Consider the following 15,862-nt stretch of genomic DNA (forward strand, 5'->3'; position numbering starts at 1 on the left):
TCACCAATTCCTATTGTCAAACTCTACAAGAAAGAATAGCTGAGAAACTTTTAAGGGAATAATGAATTGCTTTCTTTTAGAATCCAAAAAAAGAAGAAGTAATGTAAAGAGCGCTTTGGAAACCTCGTGCGTCTATATTGTATGGTTGTGGTGATAAACCATGTGTTCCATTATTAGGAATTTGAAGAGCTAAGACCTATGTGCCACTTATGGTTAGAAGACAATACGGTCCAAGTAGCTCATCATGATGACTCATAGTTTAAATCAATTAGAGTTTGACTATGGGGAAGCTAACTATATGGGTAGAGCATGAGATATCACCAAAGCATGGGAGCAAACTTATCAATTAGATTTAGGCAAGTGTACCAATGATATAACCCTAAGGTACTTGGTATAAAAAACAAAATGGGTTAAAAATATAGCACTCCCTATAGATGATGGTTTTGATCTACTGGTTGATCTATGAGCAAAGGCACCACCTTTAGAGATTGAGCTCGCAACATTGGACTTTGAGGTGAAAAAAAAAGGGACTTTGGAAAGAAAATTTTAAACTTAAAGAAGAATTGAGGTAACTAAAATATGAGGTCTTAATACATTAAGGCCAATTAGAAAAGATTAAGAAAGATTAGGATGTGGTCCGTGGTGACCTTAAGGAGCTACATGAAGAAAACAAAAGGCTAAAGAGTTAGTTAAGAGACAGAAGGATCAGACTCGATAATAGGTTGTAAGAAAATACAAATTAGCTTTAGGAAATGATGCAGTTTTGAAAGGATAAAGCCATGAAAAATGAGAAAAAAACCGTTTTGCTTGCCCATGAATAGCAAATTAAGAAATTTTGTTTTCAACCAAGACAATAAAGCTATTAAAAAGTCAAAAAGAGAATGAGAGGTTAAAGGCAGAGTTGAAAAAAAAGAAGAGAAAATATTTTGAGATGTAAGGGGAGAAAGATATACTTTGCCAAGCATCAAAGGGCTAGAATAGCAGTTGCAAGAATATAAGAATCACATTGTTGTATTGTGAAACATATGGCAGAAAAAAAAAGTAGATTGAAGTTATACTTGTAATTTAAAGGTAGATGCTCGAATAAAGTGGAAAGTAAAAAGTTCAAAGAGGCAAATGTATATAGATCACTTGACTACTCAAATCCAAAAGGTAGTGAATAAGGCAAAAGAAATGACGAAAAAAACTAAAACCTTACTCTAAGAATCTGCCCAAATTAGCAGATATAGGCAATATCTGATTAACTTTTTAAATGAGGCTAAAGAGATGTAAAGCAAGTTAAATGTTTTTATAGTTTTAATTCAAGAATGTTGGATGATATGTAATCTCGAGAACTTTTAAATCAATAAAAGATCTTTTTTATTTGGAATGTCTTGAAAAATGGATACCCCTCAATACATACATTCATGATATGCACTTGTTTTTTTTTGAAACCGACTTAAAAAAAGAAATAATGACTGTAGATATACTTTCATCAAATTTTAGAGTAAACAAGAGGTCCTTTAAAAATCCTACTTAGATATTGGAGGATCTTAAGGAAAACTCTTTTTTGACAAGCAATAATAATCCAACATTGCATGCATAGGCATGTCTTAGTACATTTATACCATGTATTCTTAATACATATGCAATTAATTATTAAGCCAACCTAAGAAAAGAAACGATGGCTGTAAATATACATTCATCAAATTTTGAAGGCAAAAAAAAGTCCCCAAAAAATCATACCTAAATATGAAAGGATTTTAAGGAATCCCTTTCATGGCAAACAACATTAATTTCATACCATTTGATTTTGACTTATAGTAATTAATGAAAAAAGGTTTAAGGATAACTCGATTTAAGAATCCAAATAAGTCCGTTTTGCATATGTACAATATGCAAGCACAAGTTAGAATCATAGAAAATAAACAATTAACCAGGATTGAGAGCGTTAATAAGGCTTGGAAAGAAATTAGAGAAATGATGGTAGGAATGTAAGAAAGTACGGATAGACAGATGACAGAATTAAATCAATTGCTATTAGGAATGTCAAAAGGCAAAGGAATTATTGGTGTGTCTGAACCAAGAAAAAGGATTAATATTAGAGAGTTGATGTATCTGTTAGGGTTCACTCCACCATATGCAAAAGCTTCCCATGATGTTTACCAACAGCCAATAGGATGGTAGCCTTATACCTATGGGAATCTTTTGGCTAGTCAACCATTGGTTCATGAGCATATCAACCTAAGGTCCAGTCTTATTAACCCTATTTTAATCCCAAACTTAGATGATCTTAAGGAAAAAAAAAAGTTAAAAAGCATGCCAAAGCCTGTTTAAAATACAAAAATGAAAAAAAATATAAATTACTCGAGGAAAGACTAAGGGCAATGGAAGGAAATGATATTTATGGGAGTATTGATGTCAATGAGCTCAATTTGGTACTTGACCTAGTTATCTTCGATAAAATTCCAAGTCCTTGACTTTGAAAGTATGATAGGATCAGATGTCTTTTTGTTTATATTACTATGTTTTGCTGTAAGATGATAGGGTATACACATAACAATAAGCTTTTGATTTATTGCTTCCAAGATAGCTTAACAAGATCAGCACCTAGATTGTACATGCAACTAATTTGAGTCGAATCAATAAGTGGAAATATCTTGCATGGGCTTTCATTACTCATTATAAACATGTGATTGACATAGCCCTCGATAGGTTATCATTCCAAAATATGGAGAAAAATCTTAATAAGATGTTTAAAGAATACGCTCGTTGATGGAAGGACATAATAGCTTAAGTGCAACCATTACTAACTGAGAATGAGATGAAGATGCTATTTGTCAGTGCACTGAAAGTACCCTGTTAAAAGAAGCTGGTGGGAAATGCAACTAAAAACTTTATCGACATGGTGATTTTTAGATAGATGATTAAAAATACCATCAAAAGTGACAAAATTGAAAGATGTGATGCATATACTACCAAGAAAAAGATTGTCCTAAAAAAGAAAAAGGGAGAGACTCATGTAGTGACTTACAGAAGCACACCACCTGGACCATTTATACCGTATCAACCTTATCAAACTTACCCATATTACCTTTTCATAAATTAGGTGTCATAATGACTCTACTATTATTAACCACCTTATTGACCACCATATCAGTTGGGTTTTTGTTCCCAAATACCTAATTAAACCTCTACTTTAGTAACTCAGTCTTTTACCCCACAAACTAGCCAAGAATACAACCAAATGAGTTTGCACAGTAATCTCGAAAAAGGGCCATTTTGATCCAATTCTTATGTCATACTTAGACCTATACTTATGATTGTTCAAATCCCATCTTATCACTTTATTTACTTAGAGCTTTTGAAACCACTATACCCTAAGTGGTATGATCCCAATGCTCGATGTGATTACAATTTCAAGAATGTGGAACATTCCACTGAAAACTACATGGCCTTGAAAAACAAAGTGTAGGTTTTGATAAATGATGGGATTTTAAATTTTGATACTAAGAACAAATCAAGTGTTAGTGGGAATCCTCTTCCAAATCTTGCCAAAAAAAGAGTAAATGTCATGGATGATGAGAAAAAGATAAGAATTAATATATGGGTAGATAAGGTAAAAAGTCCCTTAGAATAGTATATGATTAATTAATTAAGATAAACATGATTCAATCCAAATCTGGGAATGTTGGTGGAAATCATGAAAATTTTGCTTAGATTTGTAAGTATCATAGGGAAGTGGCTGGACATTCTATTTAAAAATGTGAAGCTTTTCACCAATTATTGCAAAGTTTGATGGATGCAGATGTAATAGAACTTTATATGAGTGGGATGAAAGTACTGTGAATGTGATAGCAGAAAAGCCCTCTAGTGGGTCTTTTATTCCTAAGCCCTTAACCATATTTTATGATGAGGACTTTGAGCTTGTAGTAGTAGAACTTGTCCCCTTACCTAAGGCAGTGGTAACGATTTACTTCCCCAACTCATTCTTTTACCAAAATGACAAGGATGTCTTATGAAAATACGACTATGATGTTATGGTTTAAGGGCCCAATGCTGATATTATTTCAAACAACTTAGCATAGGAAATACTGCAAACATAACAGCGATAGGGGGAATGACTAGGAGTGGTGAGTGCTACGCTTTAAAAATGTTGGAGAAAGCTAGAAAGGGCAAAAAAAATGAAAGAAAGAGAAGATGTAGAGGAAGGTGAAACTATTCAGCCAATGGTAAGCCTAGATGTGTAAATAAAAAAGCCTATGTCAGAAAAAGAAGATTGTAAGTTTTTTAAAATTATCAAGCATAGCGAATATAGTATTGTTGACCAGTTGAACAAGATACCCACCTACATCTCTTTATTATAATTACTGCTAAATTTTGAATTGCACTGTAATGCTTTGTTAAGGGTATTGAATCAAGCTTATGTGAAACATAACATTTAAATTGAGAATATGGACCATATGGTTAAAAATATAGTAATTGCAAATTTCATATCCTTTAATGATGATGAAATATTGCCCGAGGGATGGGGCAGTATGAAAGCTCTTCATATCATTGTCAAGTGTAAAACCTATACCATGGCAAAGGTAATTATTGACAATAGGTCATTAATCAATGTCATGCCTACGACCACATAGGTAAGACTACTCGTTGATCCATCTCATATGAAGAATAGCCATATGTTTGCAAAAGTTTTTAATGGGTCCCAAAGAAAAGTGCTAGGGCACATCGAGATTCCACTATAGATAGGACCAGGTTTTAAATAGTGCATGCAATGCAGTATAATGATCGCTATTTAGCGATAGCATCACTTACCACTTCCGTTATTCACTCATGATGGGGATGTGACTGGCAATCATACCTATAATAGTTGTGTGTGATCACAAATAATGATACAACAAAAAAAAATGATTGTAATAGGACTTTAAACTAATATTTATGTTTTTCTTTCATCAAATAAAATGAAAATACATTCCAAAACAGTAAGAAAACCATGCCCTAAGTCCAAACTATTTAGTCAAATTTAAGCCTTAATCAAAATAATTAGAACAGGTGTAGTATAAAGATAGAGCTTCAATAAGGAAACCAACCTTCAAATTGCCAAACCCATTTCACTGCCTTATGGGATCCTTGGGTTTAGAAACTTAAGAACTGTGTGATCTCGTAAAATAATTGCAAATAGCTCCCAAATCAATCCAATGAAATAGAGAGAGTTGAAATGGCTTGAGGGAAAAACAAAAGGGAGCTTGGATGGGGTCGTGGGTGACTCTGTTTTGGGATAGAGAAGCAAAGTGAACAGAGAGGGAAAGACAAGAGAGAGGTTGATGTTGACATAAGATATAATTTGGTTTTAATTTTTTATTTTGGCCTTTTTTTATTTTTTAAGAAATGGGTATTTAAATTTTTTTTTATGATTTGGATAAAATTTTAATAGAGTTGCTAGTTGTTAAATAGTGAATTTAATTTTCATTATCTAAAAAATAATTTTATAATAAAAATTTAATATTATTAAATATCCTTATTATTAATTTTTTTATACCTAATATTTTTAGATAAAATGTTTAAAACAAAAGCAAATATGATGAGATATAAGTTTTGGGAATGTTCTTGAAGATTTTAAATTTTAGATGAAAATTTTGAAGGTAAATGAGAGATGATATGTACAAGTTTTGTTACATGTATCTATGCGACATAATTAGATTTTAATCTATTTACCTTTATAATTGTACTTAAAAATATTTAAATGTTCATTATTATTCTTTTTAATTAGATTAATTTATAGTATTAATTTCATAACGATAATTTGTCATCAATCATATGCATTTGTAGCATTTATATCGACAAAATTCATGGATATATTAATGAACAATATTTTAGATATGCATATTGATTTATGACTCAAAACTAAAAAATATAAAATATTTATTTTAATATATAAATTAAAGAATTAAAATATTATAAATTACTTTAAATATAATAAGCATGTTTATAATTTTATATATTTCATTTTATGGTAAGTTGTTCAAAATTAAAAAATATTCACGATCATAATGAGTACGACTACTGCTATTTTATCTGTTATATCCGTAACTGCAATAAATGCAATATGATGCTATCGAACCGAAAATGCAGTCACAACCATGATTTAAATCCCTGGAAAAGCCCATGCACCTTTAATGTAGAGTTTCAAGCGATAAATATTTCTCCCTCTTACAGCTACCTGCTAGGTAGGCCTTGGATCCACACAGCGGGAGCTATACCATCATCGTTACATCAAAATGTTAAATTCATTATTGAAGGAAGACAAGTATTTTGGTAAGAGAGGAAGATTTGTTGGTGACTAAAAACCTAACCACTCCTTATGTTGAGGCCATGGAGAAGGCATCGAAATGTTCATTCAAAGCTTTTAAAGTCGTCAATACCACCTATGTGGGAGAAGGTCAGAAAATACTAGTTTTGCACTTGTCAAAAACCACAAGGATGGTAGTTAAGCTAACAATTGGAAGAGGGTGGCAATCGAGAAATGGCTTGGGTAGAAACTTGCAAGGAATGAAAAGGGTGCCTGTTATTGTTGAACATAATGAAAGGTTTGGTCTAGGTTATAAGCCTACTATTACTAACAGAAGGAAGATGATACTAGAAAAGAGAGAAAGGAAAATGGCATACCTCAAAGGGCAAGAACCAAATAGGAACAAGATAGAGTTTCTCTTATCTCTATGACACATTTCGCTTTGGCAGATATGTTCACCTAGGATTAAGAAAGATGAAGAATAAGAACTTGATTGAAAGTTTAGAGGCTGCTTTCTCTAATTTATAAATAAAAAGAATGAAAAAAAGAGAAGAAGAGATGGATGAAGATGTTTTCATTTATCCTTTTGCCTGTAAATTCTAAAGATCAGTAGAAGACGTAGTCTATTTTATTTTTATTGTCCTTGAACCTAGGTAATGTAACAAATGGGATCCCCAATTACCTCTACCCAAAGGCATGTGGGAAGTTTGCATAGGCTTACTTTTCATTATCATTAATAAAATAACAAATGCGATGCATTTCTCACTCCATTTTGTCCATTTTTGTTTACTTCTACATTTATAAGCATAAATTTATTTTTGCTTTTTGCTTCCACCTATATATCTATCTGTACCTTTGTAATGTTACCTGTTTTCAAGACTCTAAATAATGAACATTATGGATGGTTTTAATAATAATTCTAGGTTTGACTTCAAAAATTTCATCCACATTGGTAAGCTTGATAATGATGAGGATTTGAAGGACTGTGCCTTATCTTTTGATTTGTTAGGGTTGATGGAGCAAAAAAAATGGTTGATAAAATCATACCAAGATGCCACGACACAATTAATGTAGGAAATAAAGAAAAAAAATCAGGATTGGTACATTGCTTGTGCTTGTTAAAAGGGAAAAGTTAGAGGATTTGCTTCGAGAATATAAAGATGTGTTTGCGTGGTCATATTAGGACATGCCAGGGTTTAACACTGAAATTGTAGAGCATAGGTTGCCTTTTAAAGTCTGTGCAATAAAAATTGAAGTACATAAAATCAAAGATGGTATTGATAGTCAAGGAGAAAGTAAAAAAAAAAGTTTGATACTGGTTTTTAGAAGTAGCCAAATACCTTGAACGAGTAGCCAATATAGTTTTTATCCCCCAAAAGAATAGAAAAGAGAGGATATGTGTAAACTATTGAGATTTGAATAGAGCTAGCTTAAAAGATAATTTTTCATTGCCTTATATTGACACATTCATATATAATATTGCCAAGCACTCTATGTTCTCATTCATGGATTGCTTTTTTTGGTATAAACAGATTAAAATGGCTTAAGAGGATATGGAGACAAATGCATTTGTGACGATGTGGAAAATGTTTTGTTACGAGTTATGTCATTTGAGCTAAAAAAATGTTGGTACTATGAACCAAAGAGCGATGTCAACTCTTTTCGACAACATGATGCACTAAGGGATAGAAGTGTATGTTGATGATATGATAGAAATGATCGCAAAATCTTGTGAAGGAGAATACCATGTTGCTAACCTTAGAAAGTTTTTCAAAAGGTTACGAAAGTATCAACTCAAGCTAAATCTGACAAAGTGTACATTTAGGGTCAGGTTTAGAAAATTGTTGGGAATTATAATCAATAAAAGAGGAATTAAAGTTGACCCAGACAAGATTCATTCTATTAGAAAGCTTGTCTTTGCCTTACACACAAAAGGAAATGAGGGGGTTCTTGGGAAAACTAAATTATATTTCCCATTTTATCTTTGAACTCACCTTAAAATGTGATCCCATTTTTAAGTTACTTTAAAAAAGTAACCTTGGTGAATGGAATGAGCAGTGTTAGAGTGCCTTCAAAAAGATAAAAGAAAATCTATCCAATCCACCAGTGTTGGTACCACCTATTATAAGGAGACCTCTGATTTTATACTTAATAATTCATGAGAACTTTATAGGGTGCATGTTAGGGCAAAGAGATGAAAATGACAAAAAGAATAAGTCGTTTATTATCTAAGCAAGAAATTTATCGAGTATGAAATCAAGTACTCTTAGTTAGAAAAAATGTGCTGTGCATTGGTGTGGGTTGCACACAGGTTTAGACAATACTTCCCTATCGCAAAACTTGGCTTGTGTCAAGGTTTGATCCTTTCAAGTACATCTTTGAGAAATCATCTTTGTAAAAGAGGATAGCAAAATAATAGGTGATGTTCACTGACTATGATATTGTATATGTGGCACAAAAAGTTGTTAAAAAGAGTGTGATAGTTGACTTTCTCGTAGATTAAGCTACTGACGATTATGAGCCCATAAAATTTGAGTTTCAGGATAAAGACTTAATGGCAGTCTCACAAGTCGAAGTAAAAGAACCTACAAATAAAGCATGAAAAATGTTCTTTGATGGAGCATTTAATATTATGGGGCATTATGTTGGAGTAGTGTTGGTATCCTTAGCTAGAGATTATTGTCCTTGCATTGTAAAGCTAAGTTTTAATTACATCAGTAATGTGGTAGAATATGAAGTTTGTGTCATAGGTTTGCAAATGGCCATTGAAAAGAAAATCAAAACATTAAAGGTGTTTGCAGATTCGGCTTTAGTTATTTATCAACTATAAGGAAAATAGGAAATAAGAGATCAAAAGTTGGTCTTGTACCAAAAGTATATAGTTGAGTTGATCAATCAGTTTGAAAAGGTCCAATTCTAACACATCCTTACAGAAGAAAATCAAATCGTTGATGCCCTAACTACATTAGTTGCAGTGTTCAAGTTAAACGCAAATGCAAAAGTTTAACCCATCAAAATGCAAATCAAAAAATTACTAACACAATACTCAAGTATTGAGGAAGAAGTTGTTGGGTAGCTGTGGTATTATGATATCATGTTGTACAATATGTATCACAAATACCAGGAACAAGCTTTCAAAAATGACAAAAAAATAATCAAGAGATTAGTAATGAGATTCATTATTGATAGGAAAGTTTTGTATAAAAAGAGTTGACATCAAATTCTCTTAAGATGTGTAGAGACTACTAAAGCTAAAAAAATTCTTGAAAAAGAGCATAAAAAGATACATAGGATATATACAATGGACACATGATGACCAAATAAGTTATAAGGGTAAGATATTATTGGTCAACATTGAAAAGTGATTATATTAATTGTGCAAGAAAATACCACAAGTGTCAGATTTATACAAATAAAATTCACTTTCCTCCAGTCTCGTTACATGTCTTTATGCTTTTTTAGCCATTTTCAATGTGGGAAATAGACGTGATTGGACTCATTACCCCAAAGGCTTCGAATGGGCATCGCTTCATCTTTGTGACAATTAACTTCTTTACAAAATGGGTTGAAGTAGCTTTTTATGCCAATGTCATAAGGAAAGTGGTGTGTAAGTTCATTAAAAAGGAAATGATATAAAGGTATGGACTACCAAAAAGGATTATTTATGATAATGCTAGCAATTTGAATAACAAAATGATGAAGAAAGTATGTTCACAATTCAAGATAAACACCACAATTCGGTGTCTTATCATCCCAAGATGAATGGTGCAGTGGAAGCAATCGATTAGAATAAAAAAAAATAGAAAAGATAGTTGACACTTATAAAGATTAGTATAAGAAATTACCTTTTACCTTTCATGCTTATAGAACATTAGTTTGCACTTTTACCGAAGCCACCTTATTTTCACTGGTATATAGGATAGAGGCCATGTTGCCTATTGAAGTGAAAATTTTTTCACTAAGAGTTTTAATGAAAGTTAAACTAAAAGAAGTAGAATGGGTTCACAATCACTTTTTATTGTTAAATCTCATAGAGAAAATGCTCGTAGCACTTTTGTATGGTTAAATGTATCAAAGAACAATGAAGTGAGCGCATGATAAAAAACTACGACCTATGCACTTTCACGAATGTGAATTGGTCCTAAAAAGAATTCTGCCAAGCCAACATGATAATAGGGGCAAATGGACACCCAATTAGGAAGGTTCATATGTGATGAATAAGGCTTTTTCAACTGGAGCACTAATCCAGACAGAAATGGATAGAGATGAATTATCATATCTAGTAAATTTAGGTACTGTTAAAAATATTATGCCTAAAAAAAAGAAAAATAAAAATAATAAAATTTTTTTAAAAATAATAATAATAAAAGATTGAAAACCCGAAAGGGCAATCTGAATCAAAAGAAGCACATCCAAATTGAAAACTTGAAAAGGTAACTCATATGTAAGAAAGAGTGAGAAAGGTATAGTTGAGTTGAAAACCCAATAAGATGGTATTAATGTAAAAAGGATCAATGTAAAAAAGTATTTTAAATCGAAAGACAGTTCTATATCAATTTCGAAATAGGGGACAGGGGTTGGTCTAATGAACTCAAAAAGATTAGTGCCATCGATAAGATGAGTTTTGATGGAGGATCTAAGCATATTTGATTTAAGTTGTCCAAATATTCATTATCTGGGGAATTGGTAATTGATTCTTGAATTGTTATCCTTTTTATTATCCTCATTTTTGTACTTGAAAGACTTATACCTTCTTTGGATGTTTTAATTTACCCTTTTCTAATGGTAATGGATATCTTTTTTATTGGATCGAACTCTTTTTACCCATATTTTATCATGAATTCATTGCATTCATCATAGAATTTAGATAATGATTGGTAATGTTCATAACAAACCCTGATGTTACTTTGGAAATATTTGAGGATAACGAAAATGAAATGGGAGATAAATGAAAAAAATGAAAAATGAAAAAAAATGAGGAAGCACCAACATCCAAGGATATTGAGCAAACAAAGAATATCTTTTAAGTAAATGGATGTATGTGATTTATAAGTTAATTATGAAATTAACCAAAATTGGAAAAAGTGAAATGAGAGAAAATGAAGTGGAAAAAGAAAAGAAAAAAAACAAAAGGTTTTTGAAGAGAGATTTCAAATGAATAGGAACAATTAGAATTGTGTTTAGAATTTGAAAGACAAAGCTACTAATGAAAACCTAGTTACTATAAGTTTGAATGCATGGTAGAATTGAATAGTCACATGACATACATGGTGTTATTTGCATTTGTTGCATCCCTTGCATGTATACCACAACAATATAGGAAATAAAAGGTCAAACTTTGCTTGGGAGGCTAAGCACACCAAGACGAGGTAAGATGATTTTCAAATAGAACTTTTATGTGATGAATCAAGTTGTGGTTAAAGAAAACTTTAGATTTTCAAACCTAACATGCAAAATACTTTTATTTGAGACTTTTAAAGTTGTCAAGCCTTTGTTTAAAGGAGTTTTCCCTAGACGATATTTTTAAAGTTTTTGAACCTTTGTTTAAAAGAGCTTTTTCTAGATGAGACTTTTAAAGTTGTCAAACTTTTATCTAAAGGAGCTTTTTACAAGATGAGATTTTTTTAAAAGTTGTTAAGCCTTTGTTTAAAAGAGCTTTTTTCAAAATTAAAATTTTAAAATTGTCAAGCCTTTGTTAAATGAGCTTTTAGATTTATTTTTAAAAATTGAAAAACCTTTAATGAGAAGAGTTTTTAAAAAATCCAAAAATTCAAAATTCAAAACTGAAAAAAAATCCAAAATTAAAAAAAGTAGAAATTCCCAAAAAAAAAGATAAAAAAATTATAAAAAGGCTTTTGAAAAATCCTTGAATTGTTGATTTTGGACAAAATTGTTGTTTTAGGCTTTGCCTTATTCCTATTTATCAGTAATGTGCAAAAAGGGATAACTGTAGACATCTAATTTTGTTTAAGATAATTTAATTATATTCAATTAGGATTTTAGCTCGGATGTATCATTTTCTAATGATTTAAGCATATTAATTTGACTGGACTCATATTGATTGCGTATTAAAGATTTGAGATCATTTTGCGTAGTCTGATCAATTCAATTTTATGCCATTTGAGCCTAATGTCCCGATAAAAACCTAAATTGGTTTTTCAAGTCCAAACTCTAATTTTAGGCCTAATTTTAATTTGGAGGCGCAATTCATATTAGGTTGAGTTCATGTTATGGGCCCAAAGCCCAAAAGTTAATAAAAGCCCACATTTGTTTTTGCAAGCCTAAAAGCCAAATATATTTTTTAAAACCAAAAAAAGAAAAAAGAAATCAAATGGTCGGCTGCCATGGTAGTAGCCTCCTTTCACTTTCCAAATTGCTTTTTCTTCCCCTAAATTACCAATTCCATTTTTAGCTAATCTATTTGACCCTCTTAATTTTTACTTATAACACCGTTGCAAAATTCATCTAAAACTATAAACCGAGAATTATAATGGCCATTACTACAATATCAAGCCAAAAATCTCAATCCCCTTTTTAGAAAAAATTGAATTCACAAACAAAGGTGTGAAAAGCTTTTGAGGGTTCTCAATAAAATCCTAAGAAGAATTCATAGAGAAGGGACAAACATAACATAGAGAGAATTGAGGCAAAAAATAAAAAAAAACCCTTTTGGCCACCATTTTCCCAACCCTAATTACCATCCAAAATATACCTCACTAGTTGAAACACACCCATCACTCACCATTCACACCACACATCATATACCCTTGCCTTTAATCCTCACCCTTCAATGGACTTGAAACCTATTCTTGGTAAACCCATCAAAATTGTTTATAGCCCCATGACAAAATCGAAACCCATGACAAAACAAAAAAATCCAAACCAAAATGACACAAATCTCTCATAAAATAAAAAATCGCCCAAAAAAACCATAAAAAATTATTACAGTCCTCACCAAGGAACCTACTAGACAAAAAATAAAAAAAAATTCATGATTTATTTGGTCAACTAAAAAAAATTCAACGAGAGAAGAAAATGAAGCAAAAAAAAAAAGAAAAAGGAATGATAAGAGAATAATAAAAAAAGAAAAAAAAAGCACAGTTCGACATTTGAAGCATCGTGGAAGAAATGAAAGAGTAGAATAAGTAGAGTAAAAATAAAGAAAAAGAAGGAAAAGAAGAAAAGAGAGCGAAAAAAAGAAAGAAAAAAAAAGCTGTTAGGTTTGAAATGTGAAAAGGAGAAAGGTAAAGAATAAGAAAGAAGAAAGAAAGAAAAGAGAAAAAAAAATAGAGAAAAAGAAGAAAAAAAAAAGAAAGAAAGGAAATTTGAAAAGTCAAAGGGAAAAATTTAAAAAAAAAAAAAAGGAAATTGGGGGGTTCAGTTAGATTAGGATTTAAAAAAAATTTTAAAAAAATAGAAAAAGGGGCAACCCGATCCAACATGCCAAGTCTATCCACCTAACCCAGTCTTGATCCTCTAGAACCAACCCATGACCCATCTTGTGAAATGCGCTGCTAGACTTGGGCTTTCTTTTTTATTAGTACATTGGGTTCTACTTTGAAAGCTTCATTTGGAGAATTGGGTTGTCAGACTCGAGCCACTTTCATTAGTGCTTTCGGTTCAACTTGAAGGCCTTCATTTGAGTCTATATTTTTCTTTTCTTTTTTTTTCTATTTTCTTGTTTATTATTATTATTATTACTTGCTTTCTGTTATCACATTTAATTATTCTAATACCTGTTAATATTTTAATGGTTGGTAAAATAAAATAAAATAAAATAAATGTAAAATAATAATAAAACTAATAAATAATACATATACTTTTAAAATTTTGGTGTTAAGAAAGTGATAATAATAATGTCTTTATAAAAAAAAATGACATTGAAAATCCTATCTAAATATTGGAAGGAATTCAAATTGTATTTTTTAAGGATCAATTTTCTTAAAATTTCAGGTAGATATTGGGGAATTAAAATAAATTTTCCTTCACAAAAATAATAAAAATAAAATTTATTTCCTTTTTGACTATTTTTCAAAACATCATGATAAAAAATATAGGGTTAAAGGCATATAAAATAGGTTAAGTTGGTTGATTGTCTATATTTGCATCATTTAGTGTTTCATGTTGAATTATGATCTATAATAAAAAAAAAAGTGAATTTATAAGTGATCATTTTTAAAATTAGTTTTTCTTATAAATAATGGTTAATAATTCTATGTAAAAATAATCATTGAGACCTTACCTAGATATTGAAGTGTTTTTCAATAATTACTTTTCACGAAGGAATATTCAATTGAATTTTAAGGAATATCGTGAAAATTTTAAATAAAAAAAAATATGCTTCAAAATTTTGCCTAAATATTAGAGAATTAGAAAATATTTCAATACTAAAAATTTTCATCTTATTCCTAAATAAAAGGTCTTTTTTTAAAAAATGAATAAAAAATAAAATTTATGTTTTAGATAAATTTAATTGATTGCTTGCATTTTAATTTTCATTTGTGCCATACATTCACCCTATATGATATTTGCCTGTATTTCATTATTTTTGAAAAATTAACAAATGTTGGATTTTCAAAAAAGTTGTTTAAAATAAAAAATTAATATCTTTCAAAAAAAATAATTATTAGTACTCTACCTAGATATTAGAGAGCTTATCAATAATTACCTTTATAAATGAATATTATGTGAAAATTTTAAGGGATTAGTGCAAAAACCCTAGCTAAAGAAATATTCTTCGAAATTCTACCTAAATGTTGGAGAATTAGAAACTATTTCGATACTAAGGATTTTCACCTTATTCCTAAATAAAAGGCTTATTTTTTTTTTTTTAAAAAAAGTTTTCAAAAAAATAAAATTTGAAGGAATTATTTTTAAATATTAGAATTAAGATCATTTTTATCGATATTAAGGATAACATATAATTAATTAGTATCATTTTTTTGCACTTTGAGGGTGCTAATCTTTCCTTATGCGTAACCGACTTTCGAACTTAATTTTGTTTTATAGACCAAAATTATCTTTTGATAAACTTTAAACCCATTTTCTTGTTTTATTAAAAAGATAAACTTTTTAGATGACCAATCATACCTAACAAAAAAGATTGAAGGTGACTCTTTTTGTATTTGAAACATTTAAAAAATTTCATTTGGTAGTCCTCAAAACCATTATAATACTTGCCACTTTTATGGAGTTTTTTTTTTATTTAATTTGTAATTTACTTTAAAATCTTTACTTTGTCTCATTTTTCATATGAAGTTTCTATTTAATTATGTTTTGAAATGATATAAAAAAAATTAAGTCTTATAAATAGTATGAGTCTCAATAGGATTAGGTATGAAAAAAAATATAAAAGTGGTGTTATCTCACCTCTGTTAAATATTGAGTTTTTGTGATTTTATATAGATCTAATGATTCGTGTATTTGTGTCATGTAAAATACTAAAATTCATGTATTCGTACTGTATTTTATATAAAAATTGTGTGTTATAATTCGTGTCGACATGAAAATATAAAATACAATTTTTTTCTTTTGTTAAACCTATATATAGTTGTTGCTACAATTTTAAATTGTCACCTTTGTGTCCTATTT

This window comes from Durio zibethinus, chromosome 28 (genome assembly GCF_047325235.1).
Source record: "Durio zibethinus cultivar Kanyao isolate XHJ-2024 chromosome 28, ASM4732523v1, whole genome shotgun sequence".
NCBI classification, from domain to species: Eukaryota; Viridiplantae; Streptophyta; class Magnoliopsida; order Malvales; family Malvaceae; genus Durio; species Durio zibethinus.